The following is a 7,786-nucleotide window of genomic DNA, read 5'->3' as shown; positions in this document are numbered from 1 at the left end:
ATTATTGGGGTGAATTAGAGCAAGCTAAATTTAGGAAAGTTCTATATTTTGGAAAGTATAATCACAATTTAAGATCAAATATGGTAGATTATGCAATAAAACTGATAACGGTTGCAAAATATTCAGAACCACCACTTAGAGAGGACGAAACAGTCTTAAATGTATCTAGACATTTTGATGCCGATGTTGTGCAAACAGTAACTGTACAAAATATTCAAACAATACAGAGTTTTATTAATTTTATTCAAAGAATACAAAGAGGTAATATGGCAAGTAATAATGATAACAATGATATTACGATGAATAATAATAATAACAGAAAAAACAATGATAACTTTCAATATAATAAGAATAATTATCAACAATATAGACAATCATACAATAATACTAGATATGGTAATCATTTACAACATTTTAATCTTAATAACAATACTAGTTATAATAGACAAAATTTTAATAACAATACTAATTATAATAGACAAGATTTTAACAATAGAAGAAATACAGAAAGACCTAACTATAACAGACAGGTAAATTGTGTACGAAGGAATAGACGCTGCGAAGATAGGGAACGAAATAGTGCAAGGCAAGAAAATATGAGTAGAAGTCATAGTAGGGAAAGTCATAGGACATTAGATCCAAGTGGTCAGACACAATCTGACAATTCTAACAATCAAAATTTTGTTAAGTAAACTTTCTGAATTAAAAGTTGGGCCATTGCTATTATGAAAAACCTTCTAAATTTATTTCTTTAGGTGAAGATAAAATTATTGAATCTATTAATTTAATTTATATAAATGCTATGGCCAAAAATAAAATGATTAAGGTTATGATAGATACTGGTTCAGAAAGTACTTTAGTCTCTGAGAAATTTATTTTTAATACATTAAAACTATAAGATATAATAAAGATTCCAAAAATTAAAATTGTGGGTGCAAATAATAACAAGTTGGGTGAAATTAATAAATTAGCCAATTTTAAAATAATATTCTTAATAAAGAAATTCATATGCAAGGATTTATTGTCAAGGATTTATGTGTTGATATATTAATGGGAAATGATGAATTGGAAAAGAAGAAAGTAAAGATAGATTTTGAAAATAAAATGGTAACTTTGGAAGGGCAAATAATTAAGTTTATGCAGAAAGATGAGGTGGAAGAAGGAATAAGAGTTGATAAGATATTGTTAAAAGAAAGTAATAATGTTTATGAAGAAGAAATGTATTTTGATGATAGGGAAATGTCCCAAAATAATGCAAAGAATAATTGTAGTGAATATTTAAGGAATGGAAATTTTAAGAAGATGGATGCCTACGAGGTGGAGTGCGTAAAATTGGAAGCAAAGAATAATGAGTACATAATGAAGAATAATTTTATTTGTAAAGAAGAAGATGTGATAAAAGTTAATTGCCCTGAAGAATATAAATCAATAGTCGTTTCCATATTGCAGCAACACAAGGGACTTGTCAATAAAGAAAATAGAATTGCACAAAATTATATCCATAGTATAAACGTTAAAGAATAAAAATATTTTAAAACAAAATCATACCCAATACCATATAAATACAGAGAAGAAGTAAACAGAACGATTAATAATATGTTAGAAGATGGAATCATTGAGAAGGCAGATACACGTTTCATAAACCCTATAGTAGTAGTACGTAAAAGATCAGGTGAAATCAGGTTATGTTTGGATGCAAGGAATATTAACAAGATTACTGAAAATCAATTTGAAGCACCAATGAGTATAGATGGAATACTAGGAAGAATTACAGGAATGTCATTTTTCACTAAAATCGATTTACAGCATAGTTTCTGGTTAATACCTCTAGAAAGAAAAAGTAGACAGTATACAGGATTTCAGATAGATGGAGTATTATATCAATTCAAAGTAGTACCATTTGGACTTCAATCATCTTGCAGGGCTCTATGTAGATGTCTTCATGATATTCTGGATCAATATGAACATTTTGTAATTCACTACATTGATGATATATTTATCTTTTCTAAAACGGCTGATCTAATCTAATCTAATCTTTTCTAAAACACCTAAAAATTATAATCAACAGATTAGACAAAGTTGGACTAAAAATAAATCAAGAAAAATGTACATTTTTTCAAAAAGAAATAATATATCTAGGTTATAAACTTAACACTAAGGGAATCGAAATGGATCCAGAACGGACACAGGTCATTCTGGAATATAAAACACCACACAATCTAAGAACTTTAAGAGGATTTATTGGAATAATTAATTATTATAAAAGGATGAAACCAGATCTAAGTATAAAAGAAATTCCATTACTTGAACTGCTGAGGAAAGGTGTAAGATGGAGATGGGATCAGAGAAGAGAACTAGCATTCCAAGAAATCAAAAACATTTTTCTGTCAAATTTAAAAATATACCATCCTGACTACACAAAGCCATTTATATTAAGAACAGATGCATCAATAGAGAGATTTTCAGGGGTATTATTACAAATACATGATGGGGTCGAATACCCAATACAGTTCATTTCAAGAATTACAAAGCCACATGAAAAGGGTTACTCAGTTTCAGAATTAGAACTAGCAAGTATCATACACTGTGTCACAAAATTAAGATTTTATTTGTTGGGTAATGAATTTACTATAGAAACAGATCAGCAAGCTCTAACATCTATATTAAATAACAAATATGGAAACAGTAGAGTTCACCGCTGGAGTCTAATACTGAGTGAATATAGCTTTGAAATCAAATACATTTCTGGAAAATCCAACATAGTGGCAGATGCTTTGTCAAGGTTAGAAAATACATCACAAAAAGGGCAGCGAACAATAAAAATTGGATTAAATCAGTTAGTAGAAAGCACTGGCTTATATTCTAAAGAAGAAATCATAAGAGATTAGATCAATTTGAGTGAAAAACAAAAAGTCCTTAGGAAAGATGGGGTGTATTATAAAATAATAAATGCCATAGAAGTATATGTAATAAGTAGAACTTTGGCAAGGAAAATATTGAAAAATTTACATAACAATTACATGCATATTGGTTGAAGAAAGCTATGGATGCTATTTAGGGACAATTATTTTGCAAAGAATGATATAAGTATAGCAAAAGAAATTACTACCCAATGCCAAATATGTCAAATAAACAAAGAAAAGGATTTCAAAAACCAGAACACATATAGATCTAATGTTGTATATGAAAAACTAAATACAGTTTCCATGGATTTCATCTCAAATTTAGTTCCAAGTCCAACGGGAAAAAAGCATATACTAGTGATAGTTGATTTATATACAAAATTTATTAAACTATATCCCTGCTCAAGAACAAATGTTAAAACATTGAAATTATATATTAATCAATTTTTCGAAGAAATAGGACCATTTAGAAATTGCATAATAGATAATGCTACATATTTTAACAACCAAAAATTTCGGGCATTTTGTGAGAAAAAGGGAATCAACATTCATTTTACAAGTATCAGACATCCTCAGGCAAATCCTGCAGAAAGATATTATATTAAAGAAGTTATAAAATATTTAAGGATAGTATGCCAGGATCAACATGAGACATGGCAGCAACATATACCACAAGTAGAATATTTTTTAAATAATACACATAATTTAAATACAGAGGAAGTACCAGAATATTTAATGTTTGGCCATATAAGAAACAGAAAATGGATTAGTGAATATAATCAGGATATGTTAGAACAAGTAATGCAGAAAGTAAATAACCGAATTAAGAGGAAAGCTGAAAAATATATCAGAAGACAAAATCGAAAAATAAAAAACCAATCACATTTCAAAAAGGAGACAAAGTGTTAATTAGTTCACTTAGAAAGAGTAATGTTAGAGAAAACCGTTGTAAGATATTACAACCAACGTTTGAAGGTCCATACAGAATCGAAAATCAGAATGGACTAAATAGTTATGTTGATAGATACAGATAAAATTCTTTTATCTATTTTTTTTATGTTAATGACATTTTCAAATATCATGAAGAGATTGAATAATGTTTCCTATACTTTTAACACTAATAATAACAACACTAACAGCTTACTGATAGATCCATTTCATTAAATGGACTTAATTTGTTGAGATAGATAGATAGATGGTAGATTTCTTTGTTGTGAATCAATTTGACATCATACTTGTTGATCTTGCCAATATGGAAATTATCTGTGCCCTAAAAATCATAATTTGGGGTTAGATACTAAATTGATTCTATAAATGTTTTTCTATAAAAATAATATGAAAAGTGTAAAATTTACTATTTATATTGATGAAAGCCTTTTGAACGGAAATGTTTTACCTAAATCTTGTCTATAAATAAACAGAACACAATATAGATTATATTTTTAATTAGGTTATATTTTTATTCTCTGATAATATAGCCTCCATTGCTCCATTTGACATGACAGTTTGACATAGACAGACAACAGGGATGTATTTAATAAAACAATTAAAAAAAAATAAAAAATTGAATTATTTAATTTATTATATTTACTAGGGTATGTGGATAAGAAAATTAATATTTAAAAAAATAATAAGTGAATTATTTCTTTTAAAATTAATTTTGGGGTATTGGGATGATATTAAATATAGGAGAAAGAAAAATAGTGATTAAAAATAATTTATAAGTTATATACTAGATAATATTAGATATAAAAAGCATTTATATGAGGGCATTCTTAAGGAATTAACATAATAATAAGTTTAAAAAGTGTTTAAGTTGCAATGTATTTGGTTATTTTAATAATTATAATATGGTAAATATATTTGAGTGAGCCATCTTTATAGGCAACCAACTATACACTTAAGTGAATTGGATAGTATGAATTTTTATATAGAATTATGGATTTAAAATAGTGTCATTTATTAATTTAAAATGTGTAATTTATATATACATTTGTATTCTGATCTGAAAAGCCTAAATTTCCATAAAATTCTCGATAGAATTTTAGTTAGAATAATAATCTTCTTTATCTAGAAAGACGTCAATAGACAGAATTTAACCTTTGTTTACGGTAGAAGCTTCGCGAATATGGTTATGTCTGTAAAATGGAAATAATCGAACATATACTTTTTCGAGAACATTCATATATTTAGGAAATAGAACAATTCGAATATGATTTCTTGCCAGATGATTCTGGAACATTGAAAAGATATAAATACTCGGTGATTTGAAAAAAAAAAAGAGGACAGTTAGTATGAAGTCAGTATAAAGTCAGTCGATCATATTTTCAATATAGTGAAGTCAGTTGTTCAGTAATTTTAAGATAGTAAGGACAGAAAGTCAGTCAGTTAGTTAGATTTTCAAGATAATCAGTCAGAAGGTCCAGATGTTCAATATAGTAAGTTCAATGAAGATTAAGAAACAGAATAAAGAGAATATTATTGAAGATTAAAAATTATGTTATGTATATTGTGATTGGAGATATATTTATTGGAGTTAATGTATGTTGTATTGGAGTTAATATATGGTTTGGTGATTGGAAGAGAAAAAAAAGATTATTAGAAAGAAGAATAAATAGAAAAGAGGAAAGAACAATAGTTTACTGATTTTTAAATACTATTAAAAAGAAAAATATTCTAAAATGGTGGAAGCTGATAATTAAAACATTGTGGAGTATTTGGCAAGGCAAGTTTACAAAAGAAAGATAACCGAGGCTGAGAACGAAGACATTGAGTGGTGATTAAAATCTTTATTTTGGAGAACAGTTTCATTTAGGCATTCATTGACAGAAAGGTACAAAATTTTGTTAATATAATTTAATTAGTGTCATAAGAATTTCCATTTTAAAGATAGTTTGTTTAAAATTTACATTGTCTATATAATTTAATTAGTTTCATAAGAATTTCAATTTAACGATAGTTTATTTTAAATTTTACATTGGTTATGTTAGATATATATATATATATATATATATATATATATATATATATATATATATATATATATATATATATATATTGTTATGCTATTTAAATTGTATTATATTGCTTACTTAGGAAAAATCCTGTCTATATTTATTAAATGATCTAATCTCCAATTAATCACAATAAATCAGCATTAATTAATTACAATCTCAGGCTATTTAAATTGTACTATTTACCTTTGATCGTGGATTCAAAATATTTTCCAATTGGCTTCCTAATCGGGATAGGTAATATGACCTGAATAAAATACATAGAATTTCAACTGAACTATATGTGAGATGTCCTTTATTTTAATGAAATTTTATATAACAATCAATCCTGTAATATTTGCAATATACTAACTTTAAATATATGAGAAGTTGTTTTCTATCATGGACCCAAATGTTATTTTACATTGATTTTTAATATGTGTTATAACTAAGCTCTTTTTATAATTCTTTTTTTTTAAGTGATCGCAAAATTAACTGTCTCTATTATTTATTCAATTTATTTAATTAATAAATGAAAATCACACTCCGGCTCTAATGAAAATTGACTGACCTTTCCTTCTCTGCCGTTGCAATTCTATGGCCACGCCACAACAAAAAAATCCTTTCTCTGCTTCTGCTTCTATTGTGGTCCAGATGACGTACACCTTTCTCCTATCTGTCCTTGTATCTGCAACCCAACAACTCGTGTTAGTCTATCCAGCCTCCTTTTGAGCCAATCTCCGCGCCTGTTTATAACTCCAAATGTTTCCGGCTTCGTCTGCTATTAATATTCTTATACCCTTTGGTTTTCTATCTCTCTGTACCCCGTTCCTCACACTGGTCAGCTTTTACACAGCAAATAAACACACCCGGTAAATTACGTCTTCGGGACTTCAAACAAACACAAATCACAAAGCTCCTTCCTTCTTGGACGACGAAAACTGACTAACTAACCTTTTTTTCTCTCTCCTATCTCATAGCCAAAACCAACCTCCTTGCATTCAAAAATTGACCAATAAAAATCATCCACCTCTGTGACGTATATCGTTACCAACCAACTCTCTCTATAAAACGTCATTCGGGTAATTCCAGAAAACAACCTTCTTTAATTATTCTAACTAAATCTATCTGCTTTACAAATATTTCTTACTAATAGCTACAAACGATACCTGTTTCTCAATTCAATGTCTTTTGTTAATAAACTTTTACCGATATAATCTTTCGGGGAGAAAAACCACCACAAATCCCGGTCTATTGTTGCAACACTTTTTATATACACTTTTATTCCGGGTAAATCCATTCCACAATAACCGACTTATTTAAATTTCTTATCGATAATATTTGAAAGTCTTGTCTCTGAGGCCTAATGAACAATTCTTCGAACAACTTAAAATACATATTTTGTCTTATACAGGATGTTTGAAAATTTATATGCCCGTGTCTTTATGAAATATCAATAATTTTAATTTTTATTTAAGTAATAAAATTTGTATATCGGTTTTTTATTGCTTATGGACATTCAAAAGTACAACAAATCCCCGCCTTTGTAATCGATAAAATTTATCAATTTATGCAACTAAATTTTCTCGAGGCAAACTAAACGCACTTCCTGTATGCTAGCTGTACTTATGCTACGTATTATCCTATCCTACTATCTACTTTATACAAATTTAAATCTTCATTCGTGATATTTATATACATCATGGATATTATAAATACCTCTGATCTTTTCAGAATCCATATGTTTCAACTCATAGCTGTTTACTCCATCCTCGTTTGTTGGGCTCGTCTCTTCTTTTGAGGAATCCCAAGTTTTGCTTTCATTTCTTGTCAAAATCTTTCCATCTTCTTTTGTTGGGCTCGTCTCTTCTTTTGAGGAATCCCAAGTTT

The 7,786-nt window shown here is 28.1% G+C and overlaps 1 long non-coding RNA gene across 1 annotated transcript; it reads right to left on the bottom strand.

Annotated features, from left to right (window-relative positions):
• Positions 1 to 245: 245 nt before the first annotated feature.
• Positions 246 to 4,398, bottom strand: LOC140439660 (uncharacterized). Its single transcript, XR_011950678.1, has 3 exons — positions 4,300 to 4,398; positions 4,041 to 4,173; positions 246 to 2,048 (listed from the first exon to the last, which is right to left on the bottom strand). It is a non-coding gene; the product is annotated as an uncharacterized lncRNA (long non-coding RNA).
• Between the last annotated feature and the right edge of the window lie 3,388 nt (positions 4,399 to 7,786).

The sequence above is a fragment of the Diabrotica undecimpunctata genome, chromosome 1 (genome assembly GCF_040954645.1).
Source record: "Diabrotica undecimpunctata isolate CICGRU chromosome 1, icDiaUnde3, whole genome shotgun sequence".
Classification (NCBI taxonomy): domain Eukaryota; kingdom Metazoa; phylum Arthropoda; class Insecta; order Coleoptera; family Chrysomelidae; genus Diabrotica; species Diabrotica undecimpunctata.
This window is presented reverse-complemented; position numbering and strand designations above follow the sequence as displayed.